The sequence below is a fragment of the Armigeres subalbatus genome, chromosome 2 (assembly GCF_024139115.2).
Source record: "Armigeres subalbatus isolate Guangzhou_Male chromosome 2, GZ_Asu_2, whole genome shotgun sequence".
Classification (NCBI taxonomy): domain Eukaryota; kingdom Metazoa; phylum Arthropoda; class Insecta; order Diptera; family Culicidae; genus Armigeres; species Armigeres subalbatus.
Genome location: NC_085140.1, coordinates 180,994,124 through 181,011,477, shown reverse-complemented (window position 1 = coordinate 181,011,477; position 17,354 = coordinate 180,994,124). Strand labels below are relative to the sequence as shown.

Genomic DNA, 17,354 nt, shown 5'->3' with positions numbered 1-17,354 from the left:
TTTTCAGGGCCACCATTTTATACAAAGGATGAGGCGAGGCGAAAATTATTCAAAGATCAAATTAATCATTTGGCGACGCCATAATGTTGCCGTCCGTAGCAGAATCATGAGTGCGCCCCGGGGGGAGATGCTAGAAATATGAATTTGTATTATTAATAATCAATCGAAAGATTACAATTTTGTGGAAGCGGCTTAAGCCGAGACAATTTTTTTCTAAAATGCAAATTATAATCGCTTGGCGACAGCAGAATGTTGCCATCGGTAGTAGAATCACGAGCGCGTCAAACGGAGAAGCTGCAAAAATGTATTCGCATGGATGACTATCTACTAAAATTATAAGTCTTTCTCTGAATCGTGAAGTCGTAATTCTACTACCGACGGAAAACAATCTTTTATCACCAAGCAATTAAGTTTTACTTTGATCAAAATTCATCTCGCCTCAAGTTGTGACTTAAGAGCTACTTTCATTGATGGTAGCCAATCGTTAGTAGGGGAAATTACGGCTTTGGCAGGTTTTGTTATATTATTGTCAGGGGGTTTTCTATAACTAATTATGCTCAAATTTGGCCTAAACATTCTTTGCTTATCAAAGAATATTGTGGCCAAATTTCATGAAATTTGGTCAACAAAAACCCCCCTGACAATAATAGAACAAAACCTGCCAAAGCCGTCATTCCCCATCATACTTCAGACAAGAAAATTTAATCTGAGCGCTGCTAATGTTGATGACGACGACCGCGCGACCCACACCATCGCCGGGAATAAAATTTCCGGTAGGAGCTCCACCGATGCCGAAGGTGGCACCACGGTCTGCTCTCCGCGACATCTCGAACGAAATGGCTCGCGCGCGTGGAAGAGCTGCTTTCTTGTAATCCATAAAGTTGAACCTGTAGCCACGCCCCTTTGGTGAGTGTGTGACGGTTACACAATATTTGCAGCCATACCGGACAACAAAGAGGCTGGACTAATGGGCCATCTTTATTGATTATAAGAAAACTGCTTTCCCCCACGCGCGTGGCAGGACATCGTCAAGCTGACGCGGAGGCAAGGCCAGTATATCATTGCCGGCGACTTGAATGCCAAACATCAAGCCTGGGGCAACAGTCGCGGCAATCGAAACGGCACCATCTGGAGGAACGACATGGAGGAAGGCCACTACACGATCCTGAGCCCGGATTCCCCCACTCGGCTGAGTCGGTCCGGTGCCCACGCAACGCTCGACCTCTACATAACAAACCTGAGTGACCACGTCTCGCAGCCGGTTGTATACCAGGAGCTCAGTTCGGATCACTATCCGGTGGTGGCGGAACTGGGCTCCTCGGTCAATCGGCACCAGCAGTTACGGCGGAACTACCACCGAGTGAACTGGCAGCGTTTCCAGCAGTGCGTCGATGACACCGTCGACTACGAGGTGCGTCCGGAGACGCCGGAAAGTATCGACCGCCAGCTGTGCGCTATCGAGGAGGCGATCACGGCGGCCCGAGAGCAACACGTACCGACGGCTCGGCAGGTCAGCAACTCCTTAAACATCGATACACTCACCAAAGATTTGATTCGATTGCGGAATGTCACTCGCAGGCAGTTTCAGCGTACTGGACTGCCTGAGCTTAAGGCACGCTGCAATAGAATCACAACAATTATCAAGGCCAGAATGGTGGACCTCAAAAATAAAGACTTCTCGAATAAGATCCGCACTCTCCCAGATTATGCTAAGCCGTTCTGGAAAATGACCAAAATTCTAAAATCCAAGCCTCGGCCCATTCCACCTTTGATCCCACTAGACAATAATGGCTCTTAGGATCGCTTGATAACTCCTGCAGAGAAGGTCGCTGAAATAGGTCGTCACTTCGTCAGCTCACACAATCTTGGGCAGAACATCGTCAGTCCACATGAAGCAGCCGTCAACGAGCATGCTAACAACATCCATTTGATTCCCAACGACTTCTCGGAGGAGTTGGAGATCTCACCTGGCGAATTGACGGCCTATATCAAATCATCGAAGAATATGAAGGCCCCAGGCTTCGACAGCATCCTGAATCTCGAGCTCAAACACATGAGTGCGCCGTTCTTTGAGCACCTCTCGCTGATCTTCAATCAGTGTCTCCGGCTCAGCTACTTCCCATCGGCCTGGAAGTCAGCGAAAGTCATCCCCATCCGGAAGCCTGGGAAGGATCCTTCCTCACCCAAAAGCTATCGTCCCATCAGCCTTCTCTCAGGATTATCCAAGCTATTCGAAAAAGCTATTCATCACAGGTTACTTGAGTTTGCCGAAAATCTCAACATCTTGCTCGAGGAACAGTTTGGTTTCCGACGCGGTCGGTCAACTGTACACCAACTGACCCGAGTTACCAACGTCCTCAGATGGAACAAATTTGTCTCGAAAACATCCGCCATGGCCTTACTCGATGTCGAGAAGGCATTTGACAATGTATGGCATGATGGCCTGGTGTACAAACTACAACGCTACAATCTTCCCAGCTACCTGGTGAAAATCATCAACAATTACCTGTCGGCAAGGACATTCCGGGTTTCAATCAGCGGAGCGAGTTCCAATGCGCACAACATCGTCGCAGGCGTCCCCCAGGGCAGTATCCTCGGGCCCCTGCTTTTCAATCTGTTCACCTCCGACATGCCAGAACCTCCAGAAGGCGGCATTCTGTCTCTGTTCGCAGATGACACATCCATCGTCTACAACGGTAGAGTGATCAGAGCGCTAGTGGCAAAACTCCAACGAGGCCTGGATGCCCTGACAGAGTACCTCACCAGCTGGAAGATCTGTATCAACGCGGCGAAGACCCAGGTCATCATTTTCCCCCACTCCAAATCCCCTAAACTTGTTCCGCCTGGGGACTGTAGAATCATCCTCAATGGCACGACTGTGGAATGGGCCAATGAGGCCGATTACCTTGGCTTGACCCTCGACAGCAAGCTTATTTTCAGACAACAGGTTGACAAAACGGTGACAAAGTGTAACGTCTTGTTGAAACTACTGTACCCTTTGATCAACCGCTGGTCGTCATTGTCCCTGAAATATAAGCTTGCTGTCTACAAGCAAATCATCCTCCCTGTGATCGAATATGGCATGCCGGTCTGGGAGAGCTGCGCTAAAACCCACCACCTCAAACTTCAACGGGTCCAAAACAAATAACTGAGGATGATCCTCAACACCCCTCCCAGGACAAGAACATCCGAGGTCCACCGTCTGGGCGGAATAAAAACCTTACATGAACGCTTTGGTGAGTGTAAAGAAAAGTTTAGGGTCCGTTGCTTGCACTTGGACCAAGAAGCGCTTAGGGCGCTAGTTCCAATCTAGGTTATCAAATTTTTATTGTAAATATTAGTGTACATAGTAGTTAGGTTATCAAAAACACACTAGCGCCTCCTGAAGGCCGTCATGATACATTATATTTTAAAAATTAATTAAAAACATAATAATAATAATAATAACAATAATTGAAATTGAAGTTGGAGGGCCAAGCCGGCCGATCACTGCACATGTTAAAATGATTGTAGAACAAAAACTGTTTTAAATAAAGAAGAATTTCACTACTACTTACGCGCGCGTGGCATTTCATTTGAAATGTCGCGGAGAGCAGTCCCAGCATCGGCGGAGTTTGCTGAGCGAATCAATCGGTTCTTCTCAGGACCACCATTCTATACAAAGGAAGAGGCGAGGCGAATATTATTCAAAGAGCAAATTAACCACTTGGCGACGCCATAATGTTGCCGTCCGTAGCAGAATCACGAGTGTGCCCACGGGGGGAGATTCTATATAATATGAATTTGTATGAATGGCATCAGTGGCAGCCAAGTGATTTGAAAGTCGAATGATCGATCATCTATCAGATCAAACGGTCCTTTTAAGGGCAATAAATTTTACATGAGAGAAAATTCGTTTGAAAAATCAAAATCATCGATGGGACGCAACGATGACGTCTGTACTTTTGTAAGAAATCATCCAGTTGTTATTGTCAGCAGCAAGTAAAATTCGAGCAATCATTTGGTTGCTGTTATTTGTAATTATTTACAAAGAGTGAAACACATCCGAAAATTCAATCATAAAGATGGCATCTAAAGGATCTCAATCTTAAAAACTGCATCTCAAAAGCACAAAATATAATCGCATGGCGATGCAGAAGTTTGATGTCGGAAGTGCAATCACAAGCGTGCGTCGGAGGGAGTAGCTGGAGTAAATATATTCATATGAATGGTAAATTGGTAATGTGATCGCATTTTGACGTGAACTACGTATAAGGGGGATACTCTGATACAGGGTGTAAGATGAATATTTCAAAATTGGGGACCGTCACGTAGTCATGTAAGATTTTAAACGATGATCTTTATCTTTTGATGGATTTTTGAGATTTATATATCAAACGCATCGGAAACTCTCCACCAATTTGCAAATGTTATTGAAACTTTTGATTATCAACGTTAAACTAGTGGAAATTTCAATTCTTTCCAAACCCAGTAAAAAATTCAGACCCAATCAATAATCCTGCATCCCCAACACGGACATCAGGTTGTTATAAGTTACGGTCCTTTTCGCCCAGCGCTCCATTTCTCTATGCATAAAAGACTCGTGTCTCATACGCGCGCGTCATTTTCGTTCGAGCATTCTCAGAGAGCGGACACGATGCTTCATTTGTAGCCCTGAGTCAGCATTGGAGGCAATTGTCGGGCGGAGACAAAGGCATCCCACAGCGATAGGCGGCAGTCAACGATGGTGGAGCGACGGTCAGAACGGCAGCCTCACTGGAGTGAAAATTTTGCCCAGTTGCGGTCCAAGCGACAACGGCTGCCACGTTGATGTTGGTCGCGTCGTCAATGGTGGAGCTGCGGTAATTGCTGATAGTGAATGGAATAATTAAAACTAAATCAATTCTGGTCATAAAATTGGAAAAATGGTGTTAAGCTGAGAGGATTTTCCAAAGTACAACAACTAGTGACCAGCACACTCTTGGCGTTCAGTAAATTTCTCTAGCAAGACTCTGAATTTAGTTATGTTCTGTCAGTGATTTCCAATGCGTACCACTGAGAAAAATAACAATATAAAATTGGTCAATTGGAGACAAACTTCGATTAGTTACGCAGAACTTCGGTTAGTTAGAAAATTTAAATGCATGGATGATATCAGTAGCAGTCAACTAAAATTTTCATTTTTGCTATTGGGGATTGGAATTTCACATTATCGAAGGTTAATCGGTTCTTTTTAGAACCACAATTTTATACAAAAGAATATTTATCCGAAACTAATTTTATTCAAAGTGTAAATGGCGATGGCGACAGTTCAATCAAAACATTGCCGTCAGTAGCGAAATCGCGAGTGCGCTTTGTTCACCGAGGTGCACCTTCAGCGATTTGACGGCAATTATATATATGGGAATCGTGATACGGATTCACTTTTTAAAAAAGACTTAGTAACTCTAAAACACTTTTATTAATAATACTAACACAATACAGCACCACCTGTGATTGTCCAAAGCTGCCAATGGAAAGAGAGCGCGCCACGCGTTCGCGGGTTATTTATAATGTACAAACTGCTGATCTAGCAGTTTGAGTCGTCCACGTTGTCTGACTGCAATTGGTGCACCTGAGTGGCACGATGTTCCGATGTTTCCATAACGGCTCCCCTTTTATTTTGAAAGCCGTCCTCGGCTGTGTTCTAAATGTTCTAAATGCATCTCTTGCAGATGCTGTAACGGGATATTGTTTATCAATATAGTTGGACTGACCTTAATTCCTGTGGTAGGGATCAATGGTTGAATTTCCATGTCGGAGTTAGCATACTCCTCGTCGTCCAGCTTCACAGTACAATTGGAGTATTGTATGAGGAATGACCCATTGAGTAATCGTTCGGATGAACAATTTGATGAAAGTGTAATGTTGGATCCTGTAACCATGATGTTGCCTTCTGTGATTTTACGAATAGTTTTAGCTTCGTAAATTCGTTCCATAGGACATTTGGCTGTGTGTTGTCCTGAAACTAATTGTTGAATGCACTCCGTAGGCGGTTCCAAGTTGCTGGAGGAACATATAGAGAGATCTTTCATCTTTGGACACGGGTTTTTTGACATAAATGCTTTCTGTCCTTCAATATAAAATTGTGCCGTGAGATGAATTCGTAAATTATTGGCAATTACGGGTTCAATCAAACCAATTTTGTATTGCACATCCTTGATTTTTGGTATTTTGAGTATATACATGAACATCTCGTTGTTATATACTGCGTACGCGCTAGCAATGTTCAACATATCGTCGACCGAGTTCAATCGAAAACCGTTATCGTTGAGGGTATGGCGAATAACCGAAAGTTCTTCAGGATGATGCGGCTGCTTGGGATGCTTCGTCCGACTAGTGTTATAGATTCTTCAATTATCTCTAAATAGTATAATAATTCATCAATCTCAAATATGAAATTCAAAGAGTCTAAACTATCGAATGTTACTTTTTCCAAATTCTGTTCGTTATCTAACAGTGAATTGAAAGTTTTTGTCAAGTTTCTCATACGTTTCTCAAACAAGTGATTTATCTGAATTTGTTTATTATTTTCATCTACCAAGGAGTTTAGAGAAGAGTTTATGATTTTAAGATCGTCGGCGTCTGGACTTCCAGAAATGTATTTCCACGCTCTGGATTTTGTTTTACATCGTGTAGTCTTAAATCCGTTAGAGTCGTCTGCGTCAGTATACCGAGCCATAATCTGTAAGGAAGTCGGAAAGCAAGTTTTAGTCAGTTTGTTACTTCTTTGTATCTTTTTTATGAATTTTGATTCCTGTTGCGTCTGTAATTGTTTTTTCGTTTTGTCCTTTGATATCTACTAGTCTATATCGGTTGCTAAAAGGAGAGGCTTTTCCCTTCGTCTTAACTAAAACCGTATCGTCTTCAATATCCTCATAGTCTTTGTCCTGTATTTTAATTTTGGAATTATGTTTGTTAGCCTCAAATACAATATTGTCTCTTGCTGTCATAATAGTGCGTTGTTTTGTTAAGTTAATGTCCTGTAAGTCTAATGACGTCGAGTTTCCAAATACTATCTGTCTCGGTGCTAAATTCGTCGTGGCATGTTTTGTGTCGTTCTAAAGGGCAGTCGTCATGTACAGTCCTTGGTAAAGTGAAAGTTGGTCGAATTTCCCGCGGTTGGCCATATACATTTCTAAAAGTGTATTATGGAACCTCTCGATGGTGCCATTACTGTTGCTACTACTAGCGTAGTGAACGGCAACACCATGGGTTTCTAGAAATTCCTTAAAATTTTGACTGCGGAAATAAGTGGCTTGATCGCAAGTTAATTGTTTCGGTAGGCCAAAAATTGCTTGGTGAGCGTTTCGATGATTTCTTCTGAAGTTTCGTGAAGGATTTTGTAAATTTGCGCAGATTTGGAAAAGGAGTCTATAATTGCTAGAAACTTTTCGTTTTCTTTCACGTAGACGTCCATGAATAGACTTTCTAAAGGTCTTTCGTAGATTCTACGTGTGATTGGAATTTTAAAGGGATGACGCTCATATTTAGCGTATTTACAATCCCAGCAATTTTTTACAAAGGTCCTAACAATTGAAGACATGTTTGGGAAGTAGACTGATTGACGAATCTCTTCATATGTGAGTTTCCAACTTCTATGATTAAAGTTGTGACTCACACGAACAAATTCGTCTTGGTCTTTTTTTAGAAATTAGATCAGGTAGCTTAAGATTGCAGAATTGAACTCGCATTCCCTTGAAATGTTTATCTAGAATTTTAGAGCACAATTTTGCAATATTAGGTGGGGCAAAGATTCCATTTGTTATTTTTGGAGATAAATGAGCTTTAAGAATATTCAATAGTTGTTCTTCGGTATATTCCTCCTGGTGGAATACGTGTCTACTATAACCTGAAAAGATAAAATAATAAATGTGATGGGACTTTCTTCTATTATTGGTAATATTAATGATGAGCTGATTTCTAAATTTATTTATGATTTCCGGCCCGTATATAGGATCGTTTTCATGTACTTCGTTTTCTAAAATGGTTTGTAAATTTATTTCAGATTCATCCACGCGAGGTATTCGAGATAATCCATCGGCTACCACGTTTTGTTTTCCTTTCTTGTAAACCAATTGGAAATCGAATTGCTCCAGTTATAACCGTTAACGAGTTACTCGTCCTGTTGCATCTGTTAATTTAATTTCCTTCGTCAATGGCTCATGGTCCGTGTAAATAGTAAAACTTCTACCATACAAATATAATCGAAATTTCTTTGCAGCGAAATAGATAGCTAAAAGTTCTTTCGCAGTTGCGGAATACTTTTCCTCTGCTTTTGTCAGTGTTCGCGAAAGGTACGCAATTGGTCTTTCGTGTCCATCTACCATTTGCGTCAGTACTGCGCCGATAGCATAGTTTGATGCGTCGGTAGTTAGTATGAACGGTTCGTTAAAGTCTGGATAACTCAAGAGTAGTGTTGTACTCATGATATCCTTTAACTTAGCGAAGGCAGATTCATATTCAGGATTGGTAGTAATTGATTTATTCTTGCCACGAAGTTGGCTAGTCATTGATTTTGCAATTTTTGATGTTTTCGGTAAAGGCCAATTTTTAATTGCCTCAACTTTCTTTGGGTTCGGTTTCACCCCGTCTGTAGAGACGACGTGTCCAAGGAATTCTACTTCCTTACGAAGAAATTCAGACTTATCGCATTGTACCTTAAGGTTAGCATCTTTAAGGGTTTGTAAGATTTTCTGAATGTCCTTCATATGCTCATCTAAAGAAGTTGAAAAGATAATGATGTCGTCCATATAGACGAAACATCTTATCCCCAGATGTTTTCGTAGAACAGCATCCATTAAACGTTGGAATGTCGCGGGCGCATTCTTCAACCCGAACGGCATTCTCAAAAACTCGTATTTTCCATTATCGACATTGAATGCCGTCTTTGGAATATCGTTCGGCTCCACCTCTACCTGGTGAAAACCACTGGCTAAATCGAGTAAAGAAAAGTATTGTGCTTTTCCGAGGCGATCCAAAATCTCGCTGATCTCGGGTATAGGATATCTATCTGCTGGCGTTAATTTATTCAGTTTCCTATAATCTACAACTACGCGATATTTCTTTATACCTGAATTATCCGTTTTCTTTGGGACCACCCAGATCGGGGAAGTCCATGGAGAAGAGGATTCTCTTATGATTCCAGTCTCCAACATTTTCTGAATTTGCTCACTTACTTTTTCCCGTAGATGGTATGGGCACTTGTAAGTTCGTTGGTGAATGGGGTTACTTTCACCGGTTTCTATTTTGTGCTTCACTTGATGGGTGAAATCCAATTTCTGTCCATCATGGAAGAAAACACTCTTGAAGGGCCGAAGAGTTTTGGCTAATAATTTAACCTCTTCTTTATTCAAATGTTCTGCAGGGAAGTTAAGCTGCGGAAAAGTTTCATGCTGGTTGAGAAAGAAACGTTCATTCTCAAAAGGTTTTAATCTCTTCAGTTTGGCTTGCCTAGTAGTAAACAAGTGTACAGTGGCATGATTATTTCTAGCCGCATAAAGGCCAGGTCGTAATGTGACACCTGTCGTCAAATTAATTTCTTCCTCAATGAGAAATGCCCCGTCTGCAGTAGTCGGTATCTCTATGAGGGTTTCCGTTTGTTCCTGAAAGTTCATGAGCGATTCCAAGCAACAGCATCAACATTTAAGAAAATTTTTAATTCATGATTTTCTATTGAGTTGAAACTTTGCACAGTTTTTCAATTTCATTTAAATCGTCATTTTTCGATATCAAATCTTCATATTGAGTCACGACTAACTTTTCAAAAGGGTGTATGTGAAAATGGTTCAAAAATATTTAAAAAGCTGCACAGCAAAAACGGAATGTTCGATTGTTATGATTTTTTCAGCAAAGTTAGACAACTAAATGGTGATTCTTAAGAAAATGTGCACAGTAAAAAAAAATTTTTTTTTGCCTTTAAAAATATCATTTTTGTCACAAAAACTCAAATATCTCAAAACCCTATCTTTTTTCGAACGTAATTTTTTAGGGAAAACGGTCCATTATATTAGCTATCTACCATAAAAATTTGGTGATGGTAAACTAATAAACAAAAAAGTTATGACATTTCAAACATTTCACAATTTTCACATTTAGTAAAAAAAAATTTCCGTGTATTTTTTTTTTCAAGAATCGCAGATTTGATGCTGATTTTATTGTTAAGGGCCTTGCGTGAGTTAAACAAGTTGTTTGTATGATATTCCATATTTATGTATTCATCGATATTATGTATATTATATGTATAAATATTATATGTATAAATAAATAAAAATGAATTAATATTATCCTAAGTATTAAATTAAATGTGGCAGTTACACAATGTTGTTATAGAAACTCTAATGGCGGTAAGCTCCAACGAGGATAATACGAGCTTTATACGTATTTGAGAAAATCCAAGTTTAAATTTAATACTTTATTCGGTAAGCATCAATCTCGTGTTAAGTACGCAGCCGTATCTCACGTTGCAGTGTAGTGAGAAAGTGAGAGTATGAGGATGATATAATAGAAAATAATCAACGATAATTTTTGTTATGTTTTCATTCATTCATTCTACATAAAATAATTATAATTTTGATTCAGAGAGGTCGAGGAACAATCGCGTTTCTCAAGAAACATATCTGTTTCAACCCGGGTTCAGCTTTGTTTGCCTAAGTTATCCGTCAAAACTAAGAAGTAACAGCAGGTGAAGTAACAGCATAAGGAAAAGGTAGGAATTCGTTTGGATCCCGGCCAACTTTAACCAGCTTTCGTTGGCGTTGAAGTGTTCTCCGTGACCAGAACCACATAGAAACGCTAAGGAGGACGATTCCATTCCGCCGGACATAACCGTGTAAGAGCCAAATGTTTGTTCACCGTTATGATGTCGTTCAGGGTAGATGTTGGAATATCCGACATTTAAATCAATGCTACCGGACGGATGAAGTCTTCCCTGAATGTCCAGCGAAGGATGTACTTTATCTTGAATTTGTTATGCTTTCTGGAAATGGAGCTGCACCAATCCGAACGCCACCCGTTCCCGGAAGTGGAATGCTGTAATCAGGTATCGAATACGTGGCGGCAATCGTGGTTCCATCACCAATGTCCGCAGTCGATTGTCAAATCATCAAACCATCGATCGATCCATCGTCTATTGATGGCAACAATTTGTAAGGCAGCTTCTGACATAATTGTGAACAACTAAAACCAGGACAACGATTGTACTCCGACATCGTCGCGAATGTGACTCCAAATAGTTTAATTGTGTCGATCATTTTCTTAAAATATTTGGCCGCCTTCATACACGAGAAACACAAATCCTAAATATCTGTGGAGTGTGATTACTTTTCGAAACAATGTTGTGCTTGTACCATCGGAGATAACAAGAATACCAATAAAAAGTTCCTTTGAAATTCTTCCAGTTTTCTTTCAGGAATCAAGAAATAAATTCCATTGCTAATTTCTGTGGATCCTGGCCAACTTCAACCAGCTTTCGTTTGCTAGAATAATTAATTATTCTAGTCTTATTATATTCCCACAGGAACTTTTTCAGCAATTCCTATGAGAACTCTTTCAGAAAATCATCCAATTAATCAACCAAGATTTTTTCCAGGATATTTTCAGAAAATTATAAATCAAAATTTAAGACATTCTTCCAAGATGTTTTTTTTTAAGAATTGCAAGCAGGGTCTTCCAATATTATTTTAGAAAATTCGTACTGGAGTTGCTTAAAAAATCCTAGATATTCCTTTAAAAATATCGATGAGAGTCGTGCTGAAGTTTATTAAGAAATTCATCTAGAAAACCCTCCTGGAATTCCGCGGAAGCTCCTCTTTTGAAATCCTACAAATCCATACCTCCAGGAGTTCCTCCCGACTTCTTCTTGGAATTCCTCTTCCATTCTTTCAGGTATTCGTACGAATGTTTTCCATGGAATACCACCAGAAGTTTCTTCTAGAATTCTCCTAGAAGTTCTTCCTGGAATCTCTCCAAGTTCCTTCTGAAATATCTCCAGAAATTCCTCCTAGAATTCCTCCCCCTTAGAAATTTAAGTTCCTTGAGGAATTTCTCCGGAAGAACTATTAAAAAACAAAAAAAAACGAGTTCCTCCAGGAATTCCTCAGGAAGTTCCTCCAGGAATTCCTCCAGAAGTTCCTCCAGGAGTTCTTCCGGAAGCTCCTCCAGGAATTCCACCGAAAGCTCATTCTGGAATTCATCCAAGAGTTCTTCTTGGATTGCCTCCACGAATTCCTTTTGGCATTCTTCCAGGAGTTCTACCTGAAGTTCTACATGGAATTCTTTCTAAAGTTACTCATGGAATTTCCCCAAGGGTTTCTTCAGGATTTTTTTCAGGTGTCCCTCGTGGAATTTCTCCAGGAGTTCTTTCTGTATTTTCTTCAGGGATTCCTCCTGAAATTTAGTTGCTCCTGAAATTTTCTCAGAAGTTTCTCCTGGAATTTCCTCAGCAGTTCCTCCGGGAATTCCAGGTGTTAAAAAAAATCCGAGAATTCTTTTAGCAATATCTCGAGTAATATCTCCAGAAATGTATCCGGGAATTCCTCCAGGAATTTCTCCGGAAGTTAATCCAGGAATCCTTCCGGAATTATTCCAGGTAATTCTTCCGGAAGCTCCTCCAGGAATTCCTTCGGAAGTTCCTCCAAGAAATCTCCCAAAAGTTCCTCCAGGAATTCCTCTGGAAGCTCCTCCGAAAGTTCCTCCAGTAGTACCTCCTTTTCCAGAAGTTCCTCAAGAAATTCCTCTAGAAATTTCTCCTAGAATTACTCCAGAAGTTCCTCAAGGAATTCCTCCGGAAGTTCCTTCAGAAATTTCTTTGGAAGTGTGTCAGCTGGAAGTGTCTTAAGGAATTCCTGGAGGAACTTCCGGGAAAACTAACGTAGAAACTCCCGGAGAAATTCCTCAAGGAACTTCAGGAGGAATTCCTCAAGGAACTTCCGGAGAAATTTCTCAAGGAACTTCCGGAGGAGTCCCTCAAGGAACTTCCGGAGGAATTCCTCAAGTTACTTGCAAAGGATTTTCGGGAGGGATTTCCGGAGGAATTCCTAGAAAAACTTATAAAGGAATTGCTAGAGGAATTTTTGAAGGAACTTCCGGAGGAACTTCTGCAGGAACTTCCGGAGGAATTTCTGAAGGAACTTCCGGAGGAACTTCTGACGTAACTTCCGAAAGAACTTCTGACGGAACTTCTAGAGGAACTTCCGGAGGAATTCCCCAAGGAACTTTCAGACGAATTCCTTAATTATTTTCAAGAGGAATTTATCGAGGAACTTCGGGAGGAATTTTGGGAGGGATTTCCAAAGGAATTCCTGGAGGAACTTTCAGAGAATTTCCTGGAGGAACTTGTGAAGGAATTTCCTTAGGAACTTTCCTAGGGAATTCTTGCCGAAACTTTCGAAGGAATCCCTGGAGAAATTTCTTGAGGTATTACTCGACGAATTTAGGAAGGAACTTCCTGAAGAAACTCCCGGAGGAATTTTCAGAGGTGCTCTCGGAGGAACTTCTGAAGGAATTCCTGGAGGATCTTCCAAATGAATTCTTGGAGAAACATTCGAAGGGATTCCTAGACGAACTTCCGGAGGAATTCCTGGAAGAGCTTATGAAGGAATTTCTAGAAAAACTTTCTGAGGGATTCCTGGATGAACTTCTGGAGGAATTCCTGGAGGAACTACTGAAGGAATTCCTAGGGGAACTTCTGGAGGAGTTGCTGGTGGAACTTCTGGAGGAGTTCCTGGTGGAACTTCGGAGGAATTTATCAAGGAATTTCCGGAGAAATTTCTCAAGAAACTTCTGAAGTAATTCCACAAGAAACTTCCGGAAGAATTCCTCATAGAAGCTCCGGAGGAATTCCCCATAGAAGTTCCGGAGGAATTCCCCATAGAACTTCCGGAGGAATTCCTGAAGGAACTTCCGGAAGAATTCCTTAAGGAACTTCCGGAAGAATTCCTTAAGGAACTTCCGGAAAAATTCCTTAAGCAACTTCCGGAAAAATTCCTTATGGAACTTCCCGAGTAATTCCTTAAGGAACTTCCGGAAGAATTCCTCAAGGTACTTCCGGAGGAATTCTTCAAGGAACTTCCGGAATAATTTCTAAAGAAACTTCCGGAGGAATTCCTCAAGGATCTCCTGAGGGATTCCCCAAGGAACTTCCGGAGGAATTTCTCAAGGAACTTCCGAAGGAATTCCTCAAGGAACTTCCGGAGGAATTCCTCAAGGAACTTCCGGAGGAATTCCTCAAGGAACTTCCGGAGGAATTCCTCAAGGAACTTCCGGAGGAATTCCTCAAGGAACTTCCGGAGGAATTCCTCAAGGAACTTCCGGAGGAATTCCTCAAGGAACTTCCGGAGGAATTCCTCAAGGAACTTCCGGAGGAATTCCTCAAGGAACTTCCGGAGAAATTCCTCAAGGAACTTCCGGAGGAATTCCTCAAGGAACTTCCGGAGGAATTTCTCAAGGAACTTCCGGAGGAATTCCTCAAGGAACTTCCGGAAGAATTCCTCAAGGAACTTCCGGAGGCATTCCTCAAGGAACTTCCGGAGGAATTCCTCAAGAAACTTCCGGAGGAATTCCTAAAGGAACTTCCGGAGGAATTCCTAAAGGAACTTCCGGAGGAATTCCTAAAGGAACTTCCGGAGGAATTCCTAAAGGAACTTCCGGAGGAATTCCTAAAGGAACTTCCGGAGGAATTCCTAAAGGAACTTCCGGAGGAATTCCTCAAGGAACTTCCGGAGGAATTCCTCAAGGAACTTTCGGAGGAATTCCTCAAGGAACTTCCGGAGGAATTCCTCAAGGAACTTCCGGAGGAATTCCTCAAGGAACTTCCGGAGGAATTCCTCAAGGAACTTCCGGAGGAATTCCTCAAGGAACTTCCGGAGGAATTCCTCAAGGAACTTCCGGAGGAACTTCCGGAGGAATTCCTCAAGGAACTTCCGGAGGAATTCCTCAAGGAACTTCCGGAGGAATTCCTCAAGGAACTTCCGGAGGAATTCCTCAAGGAACTTCCGGAGGAATTCCTCAAGGAACTTCCGGAGGAATTCCTCAAGGAACTTCCGGAGGAATTCCTCAAGGAACTTCCGGAGGAATTCCTCAAGGAACTTCCGGAGGAATTCCTCAAGGAACTTCCGAAGGAATTCCTCAAGGAACTTCCGAAGGAATTCCTCAAGGAACTTCCGAAGGAATTCCTCAAGGAACTTCCGAAGGAATTCCTCAAGGAACTTCCGAAGGAATTCCTCAAGGAACTTCCGAAGGAATTCCTCAAGGAACTTCCGAAGGAATTCCTCAAGGAACTTCCGGAGGAATTCCTCAAGGAACTTCCGGAGGAATTCCTCAAGGAACTTCCGGAAGAATTCCTTGAGAAATTTCCGGGATGGACTTCCAAAGGAACTTCCGAGAAGGTCTTCCAAAGAAATTCCTAGAGGAACTTCCGGAGCAACTCTTGTAGAAACTTCCGGAGGAACTCCTGAAGGAACTTCCGAAAGAACTTCCGGAGGAACCTTTTGAGGAACTCCCAGAGGAACTCCTAAAGGAACTTCCAGACGAAGTCCTGAACGAACTTCCGGAGGAATCTCTGAAGGAATTCTTGGAGAAACTTTAGGAATGAATTACTGGAGGAACTTTCGGAGGAATTCCTGGTGAAACTTCAGAAGAATTACTCAAGAAACTTCCGGAGGAATCTCTCAAGGAACTTCCGGAGGAATCCTTCAAGGAACTTCTGGTGAAATTCCTCAAGGAACTTCCGGAGGAATCCCTCAATGAACTTCTGGAGCAATTCCTAGGGAACTTCCGGAGGAACTCCTTATGGAACTTCCAGTGGAATTCCTCAAGGAACTTTCGGAGGAAATCCTCAAAGAACTTTCGGAGGAATTCCCTAAGGAACTTCCGAGATGGGCTTTCAAAGGAACTTCCGAGAAGGACTTCCAAAGGAAGTCCTGGAGGAGCTTCCGGGAGATTTCCTAGAGGAACTTCTGAAGGAATTCCTAGAGGAACTTCCGGAGCAACTCCTGAAGAAACTTCCGGAGGAACTCCTGAAGGAACTTTCAGAGGAACTTCTGAAGGAACTTCCGGAGGAACCTTTTGCGGAACTCCTGAGGGAACTTCCGGAGGAATCCTTGGAGGAATTTCCGGAGGAATTCTTGGAGAAACTTTCGGAATGAATTTTTGGAGAAACTTCCGGAGGGAATCCTCCAGGAACTTTCTTAGGAATTCCTGCAGGAACTTTCGAAGAAATTCCTTGAGGAATTTCCGGAAGAACTTCTGCAGGAACTTCCTTAGGAACTTCTCGGAGAAATGCCTGGAAGAACTTCCGAAAGAATGCCTGGAGGAACTTCCGGAAGAATTCCTTAAGGAAGTTCTGGAGGAATTGAATGAATTGTTGGTGGAACTCTTGGAGGGATTCATGGTGGAAACTCTGGAGTAGTTCCTGCTGAAATTTCCGAAGGAGTTGCTGGTGGGACTCCTACGAATTTCTGGTTAAAATTATGTAACAATTTTTGAAAGAGTGTTGGAAATCCTGGGGGAGTTTTTTGGGGAATTCGTGAATGAATTGTTGCTGGTATTTTTGGAGGAAAAGCTGAAGGAACTCTGAATAGCTGGTGGAATTCCTGGATGAATTGGTAGGTTTTCTGGAAGAATTCCGGACTGTTGCTGGAAATCAAGGAGAAGTTCCTGATGAAACTCATAGTAGAGTTATTGTTCAAAATTCTTAGTTGAATCCCTGTTGAAACTCCAGGAGGAATACCTTGTAGAATTCACGAAAAAAATCTTGTGGAAATTCTGGTAGAATTTTCGAATGAATTCCCGAGGGAATTCTCCAGAATTTTTGGGATTTGTGACGCATTTTCATCTGAATTCAATAAAAATTCCAAAGGAATTACTAAGAATGGCCGCAAGAATTTTCCAGAATTCACGAAGGAACTTTGCAAACTTCCCAGTTATTTACCAAAAATAGCTCGCTTGAGTTATCCCGAATCCCCCTAAATTTCATACGGATTCACTACAATCCGGATTTTTGAAAATTTCTACAGGGTTTCTCCAGATTACCATAGAACTTTGATCAGTAGCTCCCTGTAAAAAATATTTTGAACGTATGATTATAATCCATTCCTATATTATACAATCATTCTCCATTTTTTATTTTATTCAAAAGTTGTCATAAATACAAAGCGTATCATTCTGATTCTTATCATATATTTTATATTCATTGTACAGCACCGTGCTGCTTCCTATTTAATATCCAACATTTCAGGCGAAGGAAACTGTAGTTACCACGTTACCACCATCAAATTAACGTTACTACGTATTCCAAAAACTTCTTGAATCTATCGCGGGCGTAAACATCAAATTGA

At 41.6% G+C, this 17,354-nt stretch overlaps 1 pseudogene; it reads right to left on the bottom strand.

Moving 5' to 3' along the window:
• Window positions 1–5,636: 5,636 nt before the first annotated feature.
• LOC134209413 (uncharacterized) lies at window positions 5,637–6,508 on the bottom strand (annotated as a pseudogene).
• Window positions 6,509–17,354: the final 10,846 nt, after the last annotated feature.